Source organism: Paroedura picta, chromosome 5, assembly GCF_049243985.1.
Source record: "Paroedura picta isolate Pp20150507F chromosome 5, Ppicta_v3.0, whole genome shotgun sequence".
Taxonomy (NCBI): domain Eukaryota; kingdom Metazoa; phylum Chordata; class Lepidosauria; order Squamata; family Gekkonidae; genus Paroedura; species Paroedura picta.
In genome coordinates this window covers 63,263,647-63,284,066 of record NC_135373.1, presented here as the reverse complement: position 1 = coordinate 63,284,066, position 20,420 = coordinate 63,263,647, and the positions used below count along the sequence as shown (strand labels likewise).

The window sequence follows — 20,420 nt, the reverse complement described above, 5'->3', positions numbered from 1 at the left end:
ATCTGCATATCTGAGATTGTTGATATTTCTCCCTGCAATCTTGATCCCAATTTGTGACTTCTCTAATCCCGCCTTTCTCATGATGTGCTCTGCATACAAGTTAAATAGGCAAGGCGACAGTATACACCCTTGCCGAACTCCTTTCTCAATTTTGAACCAATCAGTGATTCCATGTTCAGTTCTCACTGTTGCTTCTTGACCTGCATATAAGTTTCTCAAGAGACAAATAAGATGCTCTGGTATTTAAGAACTTGCCACAATTTGTTGTGCTCCACACAATCAAAGGCTTTAGCATAGTCAATGAAGCAGAAGTAGATGTTCTTCTGGAACTCCCTAGCTTTCTCCATGATCCAGCGTATGTTGGCAATTTGATCTCTAGTTCCTCTGCCTCTTCGAAATCCTGCCTGTACTTCTGGAAGTTCTCGGTCCACATATTGCTGGAGCCTAGCTTGTAAAATTTGAGCATAACTTTGCTAGCATGAAAAATGAGTGCAATGGTGCGGTAGTTTGAACATTCTTTGGCATTGCCCTTCTTTGGGATTGGAATGTAAACTGTCCTTTTCCAATCCTGTGGCCATTGTGGAGTTTTCCAAATTTGCTGGCATATTGAGTGTAGCACTTTTACTGCATCGTCTTTTAAGATTTTGAATAGTTCAACTGGAATGCTGTCACCACCACTATCTTTATTGTTGCTCAGACTTCCAAAGGCCCATTTGACTTCACATTCCAGGATGTCTGGCTCCAGGTCAGTAACTACCCCATTGTGGTTATCAGGGATGTTAAGCTCGCTCTTGTATAGTTCTTCTGTATAATTTTGCCACCTTTTTAAATCTCTTATGCTTCTGTGAAGTCCCTAACGTTTTGGTCCCTTATCATACCCATCTTTGCATAAAACGTTCTCTTCATATCTCCAATTTTCTTGAAAAGATCTCTGGTCCTCCCCATTCTATTGTTTTCTTCTATTTGTTTGCACTGTTCAAAGGGTACTAGGTAACTCCCAAATTATCAGGAATGTTTATGCCTATTACCTCCAGCATCCAATACAAGTAATGGGCTATAGTTTGTTAATTCACCTTCTAGAAATCAGTTGACTAAGTAAAATGGAGTTTAACATTTCATGTATAATTGATGCTTTGCCTACTCTTCTGAAAAATAAAAAGCTCCCACCCCCACCCCCTCAAAATAAGCATGTATTCAAAGTACAGTGATGTTCAAAATGGACTACTTTGGTACTTCAGGATGCATTTAGAATCTCCAAGAAAAATGTTCTTGCTGTTATTCTCCATTAATATAATGGTATAATTAAACTGTTTGAGTTTGTTGCACTATTAGATTGATCAAGTGTAAGTTCTTCCCTTTCTAAATAGCCTCAGACCTCAGGGTTCTCAAGCACATGCAAGTCTGGAATCAGACTCACAGTTTTATGCTGTTGTCCCTGGTGGTAGCGTGGTAGTTCTTCTGCTTCTAAAGTCTGATGGCTGAGCATCCAACCAAGTCTCTTACTGAACAGGAGCTAGAGTGTTCAGTGAGCCAGTTAGGCCTTAATGGAGTATCTGAGGTAATGTGGAATGAAAAGTGGCACATCTAGGTAATATTTTATGTCCTACATGTGTATAGGGTTTGACAATGACATGTCTACTGACGAATCAAGTAGACATAGAATGATTCTTTCATAATTTTAGTTATTTCAAATTAGAGGCATTTGTATTGCTGGGAGAGACATGAGCAATGGGGGCAAGGACCAAGCATGCTGCCAGTGTGATGGTCTGACGCATGAGTAGGCACTGGATTTAATTGCGGTGTGACAGTCTGACCTTTGTAATGTGTTCAGAGAGAACATATGATCACTGTCATCACTTCAGAGCTGCCTCTCTCTACTAAAGTGAAGCTAAAGTACCCCCCCCCCTTGAATTCATATTAACTTATAGCTGCTCAGCGGGTTTGAACATATGTTCTGATTTTACTTGTTCCTTCAGAGATTCTCTTAAAAAAAAACTTTTTCCTTATTTTAAGCAAATTACAAATTCCGTGATAGGGTGGTATCACTCATTGGGGTGAACATTTTTAGCCACAGCCTCAGGCAAGAGTTGGTTATTCGAAATGAAAGGCTGTGATGTTGGTAGAACCATTAGACATGGGCTTGTCAGATTGTATTTGGTATAATCTGTGATACATCCCAGTGTCAGTCTTCAAGTAACAACATTAGAAATAATTACCTGAATTAGATTAACCGCATCCTTTTCCTATTTCTCTGTACTATTCTTTCAAACTTGGCAATATATTCTCCTTCCTTTGTTTTTATCAGAAGTTCATTCAAGACTCTGCTAGTTGAATGAGATGGAATAATTCACTAATAAAACTTGGTTGACTGGAGGGCAATTTATTTTAACCCTTATGTTAGACATGGTAACCAAAGCCTCTGCATCTCCCCATCATGGTTTTAATGTGTTCTAAGTTATTTTGGAAAATGTATGCCTCAGTTGTACTATGTTGTCATGAATTATAGATTTTGGAACTCATAGCATAAAGTGCATTTTGAAGTAGTATTAGAATGAGGCCCAATTCACATGAGATGAAGTTAACATGAGGTACCCTATATACTCGCATATAAGCCTAGTTTTTCAGCACCTTTTTCACACTGAAAAAGGCCTTCTCAGTTTATACGCGGGTATATAAGGTAATTAAAATAACAGCCTGCTCCAGCCAGCCAGTCATTACATTTTGCAAATCGGTACTGCAAACTGAGCTTGTTCTGGCAGCTTGTAGGACATCAACAGTTTGACTGAGGAACTCTGATCTTTTTTTCCTGTTCCCTTCAATGGCAAAAGGAATGGCAATGCTGGATGGGAGAGCCTGTGATGATTGAGCATTTCCCACCCTCAGCTTATAAATTTGCCCAGACTTTGTGGTTAAATTAGGTTCCTTGGCTTATATGTGGGTCGGCTTATATGCGAATATATATGGTAAGTTTTCTCGACCATTTGTGTGTGTGTGAAATGGATCAGTTTTGACTGAACTCCTATGGATTTACTATATATCCCATCATACAAAATGTTATTCAGTAAACTTTTCCAAGATATATTAAATTTTCACACATTCATACACATTCATGCACATTAGTTCCACATGATGATAATGTGAAGTTGCTAGTTATTTCCCCAACCCAGCTGGTTATTTTCCCAACTAAAAAAAAACCCCAAATACTGGGTAAACTGAGTTTCATTCAAACTTTTTTGAAGTAATAGTCACTCAAAGTACTACCCCTAGATATACTATGAGTGATATTTTGCATCCTTCATTGTTATGCTGTTTGTGTATAGCAGATTTCCAGCAAAATATTATCAAAAAGCAATCGAAGTGTTCTGGGAAGAGCACAGTACTGGGAGAATTTTTTGTTTTAAATACAGCTTTGTAAGTATTTACTAGAAATTGATACAGGAAGTACCAATCTGTCCTGGGGCCTGTGTTGTTCAACATATTTGTAAATGATTTGGATGAGGGATTAGAGGGAATACTTATTAAATTTGCAGATGATACTAAACTGGGAAGGGTAGCAAACACAACTGAAGGCAGTAACAGAATACAGGATGATCTTGATAGGCTCAAGAAGTGGGCTAAACTGAATAAAATGAAGTTCAATTGGGACAAATGTTAAGTTCTGCATTTAGGTAGGAAAAACCAAATGCACCAATATAGGATGGGGGAGATTTGTCTTGGCAGTAGCATGTGTGAAAAGGATCTAGGAGTCTTAGTAGACCATAAATTGAACATGAGTCAGCAGTGTGACTCAGTAGCTAAAAAGGCAAAGGGGATTTTGGGCTGTATCAAATGGAGTATCGTGTCCAGATCACAGGAGGTGACGGTACAGCTGTACTCTGCTCCAGTTCAGCCTCACTTGGAGTACTGTGTTCAGTTTTGGGCACCCCAGTTGAAGAGGGATGTAGACAAACTGGAGCATGTCCAGAGGAGGGCAACAAAGATGGTGAGAGGTTTGGAGACCAAGACGTATGAAGAAAGGTTGGTGGAGCTTGATCTGTTTAGCCTGGAGAGGAGACGACTGAGAGGGGATCTGATAACCATCTTAAAGTATTTTAAAGGGCACCATATAGAGGATGAAGCAGAGTTGTTCTCTCTTGCCCCAGAGGGATGGACCAGAACCAATGGGATGAAATTAATTCAAAAGATATTCTGTCTAAACATCAGGAAGAAGTTCCTGACAGAGCGGTTTCTCACTGGAACAGGCTTCCTCGGGAGTTGGTGGGTTCTCCATCTTCGGAAATTTTAAAACAGAGGCTAAATAACCATCTGACAGAGAGGATGATTCTGTGAAGGCTCAAGGGGGTGGCAGGTTACAGTGGATGAGCGATAGGGTTGTGAGTGTCCTAAGTGACAGCAATTGTTCTAGGAATCACCTGAAGCTGTATAGTAAAGCCATAAAGTTTCCAGCAATTCCTTGAGCTACTCTTTGTCACTTCCTGTATTAACTTCTGGAAATAAACAAGGTTGTTTTTTTTTCTCCTTAATTTTTAACCTGCCACTAGTCAGAACAGCGGCAGGCAATAGGACTTGGGGGCAAGAGCTTGGCAGCCTTAACTAGAGGGGCCAAAATATTCAGGAAACAGAAAGAATGCAATGCATACAGCCTCTTAATTCCACCCTTTATACTCATTTTCATGTTCACATGTTAAAGTAAGTATACTGTCCTGCCTGTGACATCCGGATACGTAGAGCAGGACTGGAAAAACATGTTGATTTGTTTCCATGTGAAGGAATTTTGAAAGTACTGCAGAAGCATCTGTGGTAAAGCTTCCAAAGCCCAAAATTCAGGTTTAGGGGCTCATTCAAGCTGAAATCTCAAGGCTGTAAGATTTGATGGCTTCCTTTGATGGTTTCTTTTAAGACTTCTGTGAATTCTGCCTTGTGACAGAATTCCATATTTGCGTGGAGTCTATAAAATAATGAAGGAAGTAAAGAAAGAAGTGTTCACTTATGCTTTGTAGCACAAGACAGAATTTTTTTTAAAGATCACAAATAAAAAATACAATGTATGTATATTTACTGTTGAGGACAGCACTACAATTTAGTCAATGGCATTGTATAAATATATTCAAAATGGGTTGACTCACCAGTGGTCCTATACAGATTCATACATGGAACAAAGGCTTGAGGAGTGGAAATTGGCCACTGGATAAAGCCCATTTTACCCCATATCATTCCTCTCATTTGCAAGTTATTATTATCCGCCAAGTGACAGATGTGACCATTTCCAAAACACTGACTAAAAGCCAAATCTCATGTGACATTGGGAGTCATAAGGGATATAATTGATATTCAAAAAAGGAATCCTAGGATACTTCTTTCAAAACTGTTTTCTGAATAAAATCCCACCCTAAAAAAAACTACGTTTTGTTTTGTCCCAGAGAGCAGCCAAGGGAAACAGGTGAGTTAAAAGTTAAACTCTTTATTCCCCTGTACTATGTCTGTGAACCATTTCAGAGTCCTTGCAGATACCTTTTGCAGCTTTATTGCATAGCTTGAGATCCAGTAATGAATCGTGGCATTACATGTCTTTCAGACAGAAGGCAGATGATTTCATCAAGATTCTGTTTTGTGCAGTGCTCCACTGGGGCGTACATGTGAGCCTGTGATTTGGTAAACACTGCATAGAAAGAATCTTGATAGAACTGTACCTGCAGTCCCATTAACATGACACTTTGTAATGTTTTATTGTTCATACAATAACTGAAAGAGTGGAAAGGACCATTTTAAGAGAAGGAACTGGCAGCTGTGGGAAATTACGTTTGCACCGGGTTCTATACAACATTTATAAACAACAGAACAATGGAGAATTTCTAATGAACCAGTTCCACTCCAGAAACAAAATCAGGCAATTTAGAACTTTAAAAAGTGTCAGCAACCAGATTCTCAGCGATTATGTGGAAACATCCCACATAATGGACGGAGTGACAGCTGGTGAGTCCGGGTGCAAGGTTCCAGCTACCAAACTGCCTCTGCCACTGACTCCTCCACCTGGCCGTGCTCTCCTGAGGGCAAGGGCAAGGGCAAGCTCAGAGGGCAGGCAGTGGTGGGGCAGCAAATGAAGCTGGGCTCAGGGCTCACCAGCTGCCAGCCAAGCCCCATTCACCACTACCACTCACCCTCCGAGGCCACCCACCCTCTCCTGAGGGTGTGGGCAGTGATGGAGGACAGGCGGCAGCAGTGCAGCGAATGGGGCTCAGCTCTGAGCCTCACTAGCCACCACCACCACTGCTTGCTTCCGAGGCTGCCCATGCTCTCCTGAAGGTGGGGGTGGCCTCAGAGGACAAGTGGCTGCGGTGGCTGGTGAAGCTCACAGCTGAGCCCCATTCACTGCTGCTGCTTGCTCTTCAACACTGCTGCACTCTCCTGAGGGTGGGGGTGGGCTTGGAGAACAAGCAGCAGTGGCAGGTGGTGAGGCAGGAGGGTGTGCGCAGCCTCAGAAGATAGGCAACAGCAGTGCGATGAACAGGGCTTGGCTCCGAGTCTTGCCAGCCGCTGCTGCCACTTGTTCTTTGAGGCCGCCCATGGTCTCTATCTTCTAGCATGGTCTCTGAGGGCGGAACTATGGATGTCATGTCCGTAGACTTCTGTTAGAGGGGCTTTGCCAGTAGATGTTTCCACAGGCTTCCCTAGGAACAGGCTTCCTCAGGAGGTGGTGGGTTCACCATCTTTGGACATTTTTAAAAAGAGGCTAGATAGCCATCTGATGGAGAGGCTGATTCCGTGAAGATTCAAGGGGGCGGCAGGTTACAGTGGATGAGCGATAGGTTTGTGAGTATCTTGCATAGTGCAGGGGGTTGGACTAGATGACCCAGGAGGTCCCTTCCAACTCTATGGTTCTATGATTCTAACAAAAATCCATGAAGAAAAACCAGTAAATGGTAATGATGGTTATACCAGTTCCCTTTATGTACAAGGTTGCCAACTTCCATTTGATAAATACTTGAAGATTTTGGGGGTAGGATCTAGGAAGGACAGAATTTTGGGGAGAGGGACCTCAGAGGTATAGAATGTCATAGAGGACACTCTCAAATCGGCCATTTTCTTCAGGATAACTCATATAAGCTGTCTGGAAGCTGGTTGTAAGGAGATTTCCAGCTACCACCCAGAGGTTGACAACCCCTCATCTAGAATGTTTTTTTTTAACACACACACACCCTCCAAAGAGCTCAGTAGTTCATAGACCTTTCTTACCTGTTTTATCATCACAACAAACAAGTAGTCTGGTTTTATAGTAGACCGATCATTTGAACCCAGATCTTAGTGTAACACAAATATTGTTCTACCACCTGAGCTGAAAAGATGACAGGTCTCTGTAGTCTGAGCTGTTGCTAACTAGACCTTTCTCTAGTTCTACAATAAAACTGAATTTTATGGTGTACTTGAACTGCAATCTTGGAAAATCTTATTACCAATGCTGAAAAACGTCAATGACAGTCCGTTTAGCTCTGGAAGGACATTTTGTTTTGTTTGCTAGGGTCACTTTTCACACACCATCACAATATTTCCTGGGAAACACTTGATCCTTGCATTCCTAGAAAATGTGTGCCAACTCAATCAAAGCCTCTTAATTCCCCCCCCCCCCCCATTTTATTCAGGTAAAGGATTGAGTAATATTAATTCCTTTTTGGCTGATATGTGAGAGGAAAAAACATTTGAGAGGAATTTCTTATTATATTTGACAATAAGGAAGTTGTTTTTTCCCCTGGATTTCAACATAGGTTTTAGCCACTGAGATTAAATGGCTAAAGAGATCTTGAAATGGCATTGAATAAGGAAACTCCAGTAAGAAAAACAAGATAAAAAAGGGAAAATGTTTCTGAAAATGTTTCTCAAAAGAGGGAAATAACAGAGCTTGGCTACTAATGGACAAACTACTTGCCCCCCCCCCAAAAAAAAAGCTAGATTTCAGAATAATTTAATGTAAGATTAGAAGGTTTAGGGTGTGAAGCTGAGTGGGAAAGTATCAGGTAACCACCTTGATCAGCAAAATGCAGGTATTATTCTTCAACTTACCTGCCGTGGACAAAGAGAGTGACCAATTCTACATCCATTTTCTGGTTCTGACTATGTTACTTTTCGGGAGGTGCAAAATATTGTTCACTTTTTCTGATGAAAAGGAATAACTTTGGTGAATTTTTTTTAAAATTCCAAATAGTGCAAGTTCAACACTGCCTTTATATACTTGGGGGGGGGGGGGGGCAAAGGAAGACTTCAGCATGAATTTTAATACAAAAGTAGTCTCAGAGTGGCTTATAATAACTTTCCCTTTCCTCTCCCCACCCAGTGTGGAAGGTGAGGCTGAGATATTACTGCTCAGTCAGAACAGCTTTATCAGTGCTATGGTTGAGCCCAAAGTCACCCAGCTGGCTTCATGTGGAGGAGAAACAGGGAATTAAACCTGGGTGGCCAGATTAGAAGTTGGTGTTCCTGACCACTATACCAAGCTGGCTCTTGGTGGAATGGTAAAGTGTCTTCTTAATTTTAGGTAATTCCTCAGTGGGTCTGAAGTGTCAGGAAGTATTGGGAAATCAAGACTTGAAAGAGGTAATTCCCTATGCAGTGAATGTTTCACACAAAGTCAGTAGTTTAGATTCTGGAAGAGACAGAGAAAGCAGATGGGCAAAGTTTGAAGTTGCCTGAAGGTCCTGGATAGTTTTTAGGGATGTCAGTCCCCACGTGGGACCTGGGGATCCACCGGAATTATACCTCACCTCCAGACTAAAGAGATCTGCTTCCCTGGAAGAAAAGGCTGCTTTGGAGAATGGACTCCATAGCATTAAATTCCCTGACCCAAATCCTGACAATTCTCAATGTTTTAGGTACCAGAGCCCTCAGCCCTATGCAGGATCTTTCTCTCTCTCTCTCTCTCTCTCTCTAGCTATATATCTATAAATGAATTAAATTCTACAAAAGCAGCATAGGTCTCCAGTGCTCTCTCCTCTAACAAGAACCAACCTAACAATCCACTGGCCTGGTACCTCTCACTGCTTGCAGAAGTGGGGAGCCTATACCAATACATCCCTGCTAATGGTGAATTGCACCTGATGAAGTACACAACAGGCTCACAAAACTTCTGCCACAGAATATTGTTATTCTTAAGGTGCCCCTGCCCCAAGATTCTTTGTTGTTTCAAAACACTTGTTTTTCTCTGCTACTGATGAATCTGTAGATTTGAATCTATCTGCTACTGATGGTTTGATACTACTCATTTTCACAACAGCATTTTTTAAATTCTGATTTTGGCCCTTTGTTTGAATTTGTCACATGGCAACCTTACCTAATCAGGGATCACACTATGAACCAGATGTTTTCATGAATGCTATGCCTGATGGTGTCATAGCCAGGTTAACATAGTCATTTGGATTTGAATGCATTATGACATCTTTGAGGTAACTGAAAGAGCAAAGGGGAAGCCAATGTAAATGTGTGTATGAACATTTTGTAATAATGGCTGAACATTTTCCAAACAGGGTGTTTTGTTCCCCAGCATTGTCCAAAATAATCATAAAAAGTGAGTGAGGAGTTTTCCATCATCCCTGCTTAAAAGTTTGCCATTACAAGAAATGCTTCTGTAACATTTACTCTTTGGCAGGCATGAAAGGATCTGTTTGGCAACTGATTATGTGCAAACAAAGGCAACCACGAATTATGGATACACTAGAGGCTGCTTGGTGAACACCATAGGAGATGAGCTTCCTCCTTACCATTCATCCCCATATCCTAAAGGGCAGGGCAGGCAGGGAATTCTGGGTGGGGCTGCCTCCTTCCTGCCCCATTCTCCACATCTTCCAAAGGCCAAGCATGGTAAAGAAGGCCACAGGGGATAGGCTGCCTCCTTCCCACCTCCCACATCTCCCAAAGAACAGGCAGGACAGATAAGGCTTGAGGGGCTGCCTGCTTCTGATTTTCCCACATCTCCCAAGGGCCTGGCTGGGTGGAGAAGGCTGCTGGATATCCCCAGCCTCTCTGACAAAAGGGAGGGTGGTAAAAAGCAAAGAGCACTCCTATTGCCATGGTGATGTGTTGTGAGCCCAGTTCCTATGTCCAGCTGAAGGGCCATAGGGAAGCATTGTGAGTCCAGGTCCTATTAGGAAGGACTCCTCAGAGAAAAAGCCTTGCCTTGAACTCCCAGCTTCACCTGAGCCTCAGCTGGATAAGAGTATAGGTCAGCCAGATGTTCAACAGGCAGGGAGCTCTGACCAGCAGGAAAGAATGGAGCTACAGAAAAAAACAGGACTTAGATCCCAAAGTTGTTGCAGAAACTCCTCTTTCCTCTGTCCATCCTCCAGCTGCAGCTCCCTGACTTGTCAGGCCAACTGTCTCACCTGAGCTAATTAAGCAATGCCAGTTATGTGCTGGAAGACAGCTCCAGTCTAAAAGGCACCATGCCTTGTTAGCAAGACAGCTGATGACTGCAGTATACTGTGAGTTATCACAGAGTGAGGACTGAGAGACTGCTGAAAGTCTATATTAACAAAGACCTACGTGATTACCAACAGAAAAATGTATACCTGTGGCTAACATCAAAAAACCCAAGATGCAAATCAAAAAGCCTGTCCTGGGGCCCTGAAACTGTCTCCAGTTTAGACAGAGGTTCATACAGCTTCACTGGTGAGGAACCACAGCCCCAGAGACTGAGCTTTAGACCCTCTAGAGTCTAGACAACTCAGGAGACCTGACCGGTACCAATGGGTGTGGCAGGAATGTAAGGAAGAGGTAGTTTTCAACTTGTCTAATAGAACCTTACCTAACACAGAAATTTCTGATAAGGGGGCAGAGTGGTGGCTATGAACCGGGAGAATTACGACATGGAAATAAAAAGGCAACTGGGTAATGAAAAGCATAAACGGTTATAACCAAATCGATGACTTAATGAAGAACATCCGTGTGGTCGTACATGAGGGGTGATTTTCATTACAAAGATGGAAACCCAATTTTTAATCCATAAATATCCACATACAGCATGAATATACATCACCCAACATTCATAAAAATGAATGACCCCCTCCTGGTCATCCAATCATACCTCAGCAGAAGTCCCTTTTGGAATCTTTGGCTTTACTACTGGATTTCCATTTATAGAAGCATATATACAAATCAGACTCAGTGCTGAACGATACTACCCTCTTTATTAACATTGTGGAACTGTTGGTGGTCCCTTTAAATTCTATACTGGTCACAATGGATTTACAGGCCCTTTATACCAATATTCCATAAGATGAAGCCAGATACACTATTGGAGAACATCTTAAATGCATGATCTAACACACACTCTCTGACTTATTTTTTGAGTATGAACAGAAATTATTTCTACAAATCTATGGGGTAGCCATGGGAAGCCCCATCACATCTTCCATGGCTAATATTTTTATGAAAGATATGGTTATGTAACCCACTGGTTAATCTATATTACAAACATGTGTTTTTTTTATACTCAGTTCCTGGCTGACATTTTTAAAATTTAATCTGATGTTAATAGGCACCAGGAATATTGATGCTTATTGTACTGCCCACTTGCCCTTCTCTAGCATTGCTAGGCAGCACATGCAGCTAGGAGCACCAGTGACAAAGCAGTCACAAGCAGTCTGCCCCCAAATCTCCAGGAATTTCCCAGCCCAGAGTTGGCAACCCTAGAAGACTTCCCAACCCCCCCCCCCCCATGCTGGATGATGTGCAGGTTTCTGCTGTCCCATCCGTCAGAGGTTTGGGAGTGACTCTGGACCCCTCCTTATTAGTGGAGGCCCAGGTCATGAGACTAGCTCATCTGGCATTTTACCAACTCCACCAAGGCAAGCTACTAACACCCAACTTGGTCCCTAACCAAATGGCCACTATGATCTATGAGATGGTCCCCTTTAGGCTGGATTACTGTAACTCACTCTACGCAGGTCTTCCCTTATACCTTCTATGGTAACAAAACTGATGGAGAATGTGGCTGCCTCTTTTAAACATCTTGGAAGACCCATATAAAACCTATTCTTCAGCAGCTGCATTGGCTTCCAGTTGAATTCTGGATTAGATTTAAGGTGTTAGTATTGACCTTTAAGGTCATAAGCAGTCTGGGTCCAGTGTAAGGGATCAACTATTGGAGTATGCCCCCTGATTAACATTATGTTCAACCAGTGCCAACATGCTTTTGGCCCCTGGCCCCAAAGAGGTGCACTTGGCCTTGACCAGGGCCAGGACTTTTTCGGTCTTGGCCCTAGCTTGGTGGAATGAGCTCCCAAGTGAGATTAGGGCCCTGCTTGGATTCCAGCATTTCTACAAAGCATGTATAATGGAGCTATTCTGCCAAGCCTTTGGTTGAAACCAATGCACACCTTCTGGGGGTAGCAGTTATTATCGGGTTTTCCCCTACAAGCATACATACATATGCATATATACATCTATGTGTATTGATGTATATGTACTGACCTCTCTCTTTCCAGGGTAGAAATTTAACATCTTTCTCCCTAGTTGCCCAATTATACCCACTCTGGGACCAATGAGGTGGGGTTTCAATTATTGATTTTATGGAGGAGTTTATCATTCTTTATTCTAAGTTGCAAGTTTTATTGTAAACCCTACTTTGTTAGCCACCCTGAGACTCTGTGTGGGGCAGGATACAAATCAAATCAAAGAAAGCAAGCAAGCAAGCAGAAACCTGCACACCATTGTTCTATAATGGCCAAAAAGATAAGACTGAACATTTAAAAATTAATCTTTGTTAAGTTCCCTGCAAAAGTGTGATTTCCAGAAGAGGAAGTTTCTCCAAGTAAAAATTGAAGTTGTATAGCCCTGCCCCTCCCCCAATAAGATTATATAATTGCATCTATGAAATAATTCAAACAATATAACAGCTTCAGTATTGCTGTCATATAACACACTGCTCTTCTTTTAATGAAAAAGGTGGGTGTTGTTAATGGCCCCAAAGTTACTTTTAATTTGTAGTACATTGACTTTTTCCACAGGGAGAAGTGAAACATGCATGGCCTCCTGCTTGCAAACATGGGATGGCAAACCTTGCATTTGCAGCCCTCCTCATGGGAGACCCCTCCCACGTTTTCCCCCTGCCCCATTGCAGCTTTTTTGCTTCCTGGCAAGGCTGCAAGGGAAAACAAGCCAAACTTTCCCCCTGTCTCCTTGGCTTGTCAATCACAGCAAGCCACCAATCACAGCACAGCAGTTCTCTCATGGACTGAAACTTTCTTTCCCCCTAGACCCTAAATTATTTTTTTAAAGACACTTCTGCATCACTATGAGGTAATGCCATAACACAGATGCATTTTTTAATTTTAAAACTCAACACTGCCACGTTGCTATGGAGAAAAGTCAGAATGATACTGCATCCCCACCCCCACCCCCCTTGGGGATTTATGTTTATTAATGATCTAGATGAGGGGGTGGAAGGACTACTCATCAAGTTTGCAGATGACACCAAATTAGGAGGACTGGCAAATACTCCGGAAGATAGAGACAGAGTTCAACGAGATCTGAACACAATGGAAAAATGGGCAAATGAGAACAAGATGCAGTTTAATAAAGGTAAGTGTAAAGTTCTGCATCTGGGTCAGAAAAATGAAAAGCATGCCTACTGGATGGGGGATATGCTTCTAGGTAACACTGTGTGTGAACGAGACCTTGGGGTACTTGTGGATTGTAAACTGAACATGAGCAGGCAGTGTGATGCAGCGGCAAAAAAGGTGAATGCCATTTTGGGCTGTATCAACAGGGGCATCACATCAGAATCACAAGATGTCATAGTCCCATTGTATACAGCACTGGTCAGACCACACCTGGAGTACTGTGTGCAGTTCTGGAGGCCTCACTTCAAGAAGGACGTAGATAAAATTGAAAGGGTACAGAGGAGAGCGACGAAGATGATCTGGGGCCAAGGGACCAAGCCCTATGAAGATAGGTTGAGGGACTGGGGAATGTTCATCCTGGAGAAAAGGAGGCTGAGAGGGGACATAATAGCCCTCTTTAAGTATTTGAAAGGTTGTCATTTGGAGGAGGGTAGGATGCTGTTCCCATTGGCTGCAGAGGAAAGGACGTGCAGTAATGGGTTTAAACTTCAAGTACAACGATATAGGCTAGATATCAGGAAAAAAATTTTCACAGTCAAGAGTAGTTCAGCAGTGGAATAGGCTGCCTAAGGAGGTGGTGAGCTCCCCCTCACTGGCAGTCTTCAAGCAAAGGTTGGATACACACTTTTCTTGGATGCTTTAGGATGCTTTGGGTTGATCCTGCGTTGAGCAGGGGGTTGGACTAGATGGCCTGTATGGCCCTTTCCAACTCTATGATTCTATGTTGTTTTGGACTTTATGTGTGGTGGATTTTTTTTTACACAAAAAGTAATTTTGTGTAAATGGTTGGCTTAAAATCAAAGTGTTCAAACCCCTGAATGATTGGAAGAAGGCTGCTGGATCACCCACCCCTCTCTTCCCCAGTTCATTTCCCACTTCCAGAAAACACAAACAGGACTGTTTCTGCCTGCCCGAGTTGTGAGAAGACTGGACATTGAAACTGAAGCCCAAAAAGACATTTGTGTAAATGGCTGGCTTAAAAACAAAGTGCTCAGATCCCTGTATGATCAGGAGAAAGCTGCTCGATCACCCACCCACCTTCTTTCCCAGCTCATTCCCCACCTCCAGAAAACAGAAACAGGGCTGCGTTTTGCCTGCCTGATCCCAAAATGACTGTGGACACTTTGCAGAAGATTTTATTTTACCTTTGACAATGTCACGCTGCAATGTGGACCGCACCATTTAAAAAATAAATTAGAGGAGGAAATGGAGAGGGAAGGGCAGGTGCGAGGGTGGGACAATGCTGCAGAGACTATTGCACCTTTCCCCTTCCATACGGGCTTGCCTCTGGTTGCTCACCAATGGGATGTGAAATAAAAAGTGGCAAATTCACTTTTTGTGATTTCCTTCACCCAGAGGCAAATCTGGGCAAGCCAGCCCCTGGACAGCCTCAGGATGCAGGTGATGTCATGAAGAGGGGGCTCTAAAACCCACCAGCAACCAGAGGCTGTCCAGGGAAAGATTCCTTGTGCAGAATCAGTCATTGTATTTACTCACATTTAAAATCTTAGGTTGTTAGCTGTGTCCTCGGATGACATTTGGCTCAAGCAAAATTAACTCCAGAAATGAAGGATATGCCTGCTGAGATCACTTCCTGCTCCAGTCTGTTTCTTGGCTGGGAAACTAGCTTCTCTTGTTCATGCTGGAAAACATTTACAATGGAGAGGCTGTAGTGTACTGGCAATGTGATTCCAGGACATGTACACAAATATAAATAGACATTTGAACAATGTTAGGTTGTAGAATCTGATGGGCAATAGTAGGCCAGCAAAGAGGCAAAGGAAACCCAGATCACACTACAGTTTGTATCTCACTCCCCCATTCCCATTCATAAATTCATGTTAGGATTACTGTTAAAGTAATTAGTATTGTTGGTCATACATATACTAAGAAGGGAATTCCACTCTTTGCCTGTGAATTTTAGAAAAATGCCCATTTTATTTTGTTAGGCACTGAAACATTGGCTATGCAAACACAATCCTAAATCTCTGAAGAAACACATTCACTATTGATGGGACAATACTAATTCTAATAACTTTAGACTCTTTTCTGAATATATATTTTATATTTAATTGATTATCTGGTATCTCATAATGTAACAGCCCATTAGGATTTGTTGTGGAATATATTCTCGGTTTTCAAGCTTTATTTAATCAGTGGGCCAATCTGTGAATATATTTTTGTTAAAGAGTCAGATTTCCTCAAACTTACTTGCATTCCCTGCAGTCAGGCAGCAGCTGCAGGCAACTAATTATTCACGTGTTGCAGGCTCATGTCTTCTATAGCCACTCTGAAATCTTGAGAACAAGTAGTCGGTATTTCAACAAAATAGCAGATATGGGAGGGGTTGATCAGTCACAAAATGGCTTCCATTGATGTTCCATTACAAGAGCTCTCCCATAGTAAAAGAAGCAGCTTCTGAATCAGTGTTCTCTGCCATTGCATAGGCCATAGTTACTAGGCTCTCCTGAAGCACCTCCTACTGAAAGGAAGTAGGGGAAAAGCACAACTGGCCCATTGCTTTGAGGAAGAGATGATCTGAGGAAGAAACAGGTGGACACTATGAAATACATGGGCAAGCAATATGGAACTCATGAACCCCATACTGGTATTGCTAGTACTTTATTTGAATGTTGTCCTGATTTTACATACAGTGGGATTTGTAAGTAGAATGTATATATATATATGTAACATATTTGCAATTTAACTTACAACACTGTCAAAACCTGCACTTAAGAGCAGCAGCCTCTAACATGGAGAACCAGGTTTGATTCCCCATTCCTCCTCCTGCAAGCCAGCTGGGTGACCTTGGACCAGACAACATTCTCTCAGAGGTCTCTCAGCCCTATCTATCTCCCAGGGTGTCTGTTGTGAGGAGAGGAAGGGCTGTGTTTTGCCTGCCTGATCCCAAAAAGACCATGGACAGTTTGCAGAAGATTTTATTTTGTAGATGCTAAAGGAGGAGATGGTTTATCCCTTACTGGAAAAAAAAAACATTGATGGACCTGTGAGACCCTGCCAGCTATCACCCAGTGTGCCATCTTGCATCCCTGGGCAAGGTGGTTGAAAAGTCCATGGTGGACCAGCTCCTGGCATACTTGGATGAAACTCCAAGGTTCGACCCATACTAATCAGGCTTCTGTCCTGACCACAGCATGGAGACGGTGTTGGTTGCCTTGATGGATGAACTCCCCCATCAGTTAGACTGAGGCAGGTCGGCCATACTCGTATTACTCAATCTGTCAGCTGCCTTTGATGTCAATCATGAGTTGTTGGCTCACCGCCCCACCGGGGCTGGGATACACAACAGGAGAATTCCCAGAGAGATTGAAAAAGGCAATTGTATATCCACTGCGAAAAAAATATCTCTAGATCCACGAGAGCCTGATAACTACCGATTTGTCTCGCACCTGGCATTTCTGGGGAAGATGATAGAAAGGGCTGTTGCAAACCAACTAATGGCATTCCTGGGAGAAGCTTCGTTCCTAGAAGCTTCGGTCCCAGTCAGATTCCTGGCCTGGCCATGAGGTAGAGACAGCACTAATCACCCTGATGGATGACCTCCACTGCCTGTTGGACCGAGGCAGGTCAGCACTGCTGATATTACTAGACCTCTCAGCAGCGTCGATCATGAGCTTCTAGCTCGCCGCCTCATTGATGCTGGAATAAGCTCACCAGATGTTTGGAAGTGGTCACTTGATGGTTGGAACAGAGTCACCTGAAACTCAAACCCTCCAAGACAGAGGTCCTGTGGCTAGGTAGAAAGGTGGCTGGACAGAAATTGCAACTACCCTGGCTGAGAGGCAGCTCAACATCACTCGGCAAGAAATCTGGGGGTGATCCTAGATGCCTCCCTTTCAGGTGTAGCACACACAGCATTTTACCACCATTACCAGATGAGGCTATTAGCACCCTACCTGCCTTTGGACTGCCTAGATACAGTGATCCATACAACAGTCACCTCCAGATTAGACTTCTATAACTCACTTTATGCAGGCCTGCCCTTGTCTTTGACCTGGAAATTACAGTTGGTGCAAAGTACAACTGCTAGGGTCCTCACAAACACACCTTGGAGGGATTATGTCCAGCCTGTGCTGAGGCAGGTGCATTGGTTGCCAGTTGTGGCGCAGATTAGATTCAAGGTTTTGCTATTAACCTTTAAGGCCAAACCTGGCTATCTGAGGGACCACTTGTCTCCTTATACCTCTCTCAAGGTTCTTCGTTCTGTGGCTGCTAATCTCCTTGCGGTCCCTGGCCCCCAGAGAAGCACCCCTGGTCTCCACCCAGGCTGGGGCCTTTTCAGTCCTGGCCCTGACCTGGTAGAATGAGCTCCTGGAGAGCTTAGGACCCTGACATTATGTAAAACCCATAAAAGCCCGTAAAACAGTGCTTTTCCACCAGGTCTTTGGTTGATGTGAGTGTTAGGAACAATTGGAGCCCCTCCTCTGGCCGATGCAGTACCATTATGTGAACCACTCATCCTGTGACAATCAGCTGATAATAGTGGTGGAAGAGGGCCTATACTGTCTTTCTGTGGTTTATGTTTTTAAGGGGGTTGGTTTTATTGGGGGGTTGTATCTGTTTAATGTAACCTGCCATGAGTCAGCAGAAAGTGGCAGGATAGAATAAATGAATAAATGAACAGGCAATTGTAAACTGTATTAAGATTCCTTCAGGAAGTAAAAAGCATGGAACAAACCAGCTCTTCTTCTAAAGTGAAACTGAGAACAGATTAAAGATAGTCTATATCTAATAGGATATGTTCTTCCCAAACCAAAGTTAAAAACTGCATTGTAGTGCCACATGGTCAGGTTGACCTGACTAGTTTTTCAGCTTTAGATGTATATTGAAATCCTAAACAGATCTACTAAAAATTCTGCTTAAGTATACTCAGTGGCAGTTGTTTCCAAGAAAGTGTTTGTAGGATTGCACTGTTAACTGCATAAGAGTTAGCAAAGACCCCCAAACATGACTACTCCACTTGGACTCCAACATTTGGCAAGAACAGTACTGAAGATCCCACATACACAAAGCTGCCTTACATTGAATCAGACTCTTCATCCATTAAAGTCAGTATTGTCTACTCAGAATGACAGCATCTCTCCAAGGTCTCAGGTAGAGGCCATTCATATCAACTACCACTTATCTGTTCTGATCTGAGACACTGGGAATAGAACCTGGGACCTTCTGTATGCCAAGAAGATGATCTACTACTGAGTCACAGCTTCCTCCCTAGGATGTCTATTACCACTGTCTTAGATATGTAGAGCCAAGGTCTAATATTCTTTCTCAGCTGCTCTGACTTGATATCTTGGTCAGCTCAAAGAAAAATTGTGTTTTTACTTGCACTCAGAAAAGAGTGTCTTTTGCTCTTCTCACAGAAAGGCCAACACAAATCTGTACAGAAGTCCGAGTTTTAATTACTGCCTCCATATCTGCTTTTGATACACATCTCAAAAAATAACCTAAAATGTGAGAGTGGAAAATATTCAAATAAGTTGATCTAGCAACGCAGAAGAAATGTAGAATGAAATTGCAGTTGAAAAACCAAGACAATTTCAGTCTAGATACTAGCTGTGGAAGTATTTCCACAGAAATGACACAAGCATAAAGTATAGAGGCTGACTCAAAGGTGAATCAGGGACATGAGGGAGGTGCTGGGATTCTGGCCATTCCAGCTAGCATCGTTCTAAACCAACACACTTTGGAGCTGGTGCCTTCCCACTTATTTCAGTAAGCTTGGATCACTCCTCTGGCATAAAAACTCAAGTTTCATTTGCAGCTACAGTATCTGTGAAGTCACTGGTGAGCAAAATGCCAAGCCATGTTCTGCCCAAATACACATTTGCTATTGGTTGGTTGCTTTTTATTTTTGAAATCTATTCCCTCAGCACAGCTCTACAGGATATGTTGCGGCATAACACCAAGATCCTGTGACAGCACAATGAAACAATCTCATTTAAGAATTGCAGCCCTGACAAAAGAACATCACCACAAGCATCTGATGCCACAACTTCAAATAATTAACAGCAGATCTTTCTTCAAGCCAACATATTGTTCAAAGAGACCCAATGTGGTGTGGCTGCCAGTGCTGGACTAGGATCTGAGAGTTGTAGATTTCAATCCACACTCTGCTATAGAAGTTTGCCCGGTGACCCCAGGCCAGTCATATACTCTCAGCCTAACCTACCTTACAGGATAGTTGTGAGGATCAAAATGGAGGGGCATGGAACAATGGAATATGATTTGGGTCCACCTCAGAAATAAAAGGTGGTAAAGGCGAGAATTGTTTTTTTTAAGAAATGGAAAGCAGCAAAAATGAAACATAAGTAACTCAACTTTTTATCAAAGAAAGTAGTTCTCCATGCAAAGGAAAAATAAAAGGAATGGAGGCATGACCAATGTTAAAGACACCTAAAGAATTATGCATGGTGGATTTCAGTGCATACACTGTACGCTCTATAACAGGGATCTTCAGTGCAGTGCCCATGGACATCATGACAGCTGTCAACACTTCTCTTGGTGCCCACCAAGCATTATCAGAATGGGGGTGGCGCCAATTGGGGCTGTTGCCCAGCAGGGGTTTTGATTAGCCACTGAAGTTTCAGTAGCCAATACAGATTTTTTAAAAATGATTCAGCAGCAGTTGCCACATAGTATTGGTTATATTGTCTCTCGTTCTTCTACCCCAGTGTTGCTGTTTCTTAGGGCCATTTCCCACGGCGATCTTTGTTGCAAATTGTTTGCGGAATGAAAAATCGCCATTTAAAATAGTGGAATTCGTCGTTTTGCACACCTGGCTTTGTAGTGGAA

At 42.6% G+C, this 20,420-nt stretch overlaps 2 long non-coding RNA genes across 3 annotated transcripts in view; one reads left to right on the top strand and one right to left on the bottom strand.

The window, feature by feature from the left end:
* Positions 1–20,420, top strand: part of LOC143839063 (uncharacterized) — a 54,091-nt gene that overhangs the window by 20,777 nt on the left and 12,894 nt on the right. The window lies entirely within an intron of this gene.
* On the bottom strand, positions 4,669–9,360 carry LOC143839062 (uncharacterized). Of its 2 annotated transcripts, none has more exons than XR_013231568.1 (2): positions 9,320–9,360; positions 4,669–4,948 (listed from the first exon to the last, which is right to left on the bottom strand). It is a non-coding gene; the product is annotated as an uncharacterized LOC143839062 (long non-coding RNA). The 2 variants fall into 2 exon arrangements; XR_013231569.1 differs by lacking the exon at positions 9,320–9,360 and adding an exon at positions 8,056–8,149.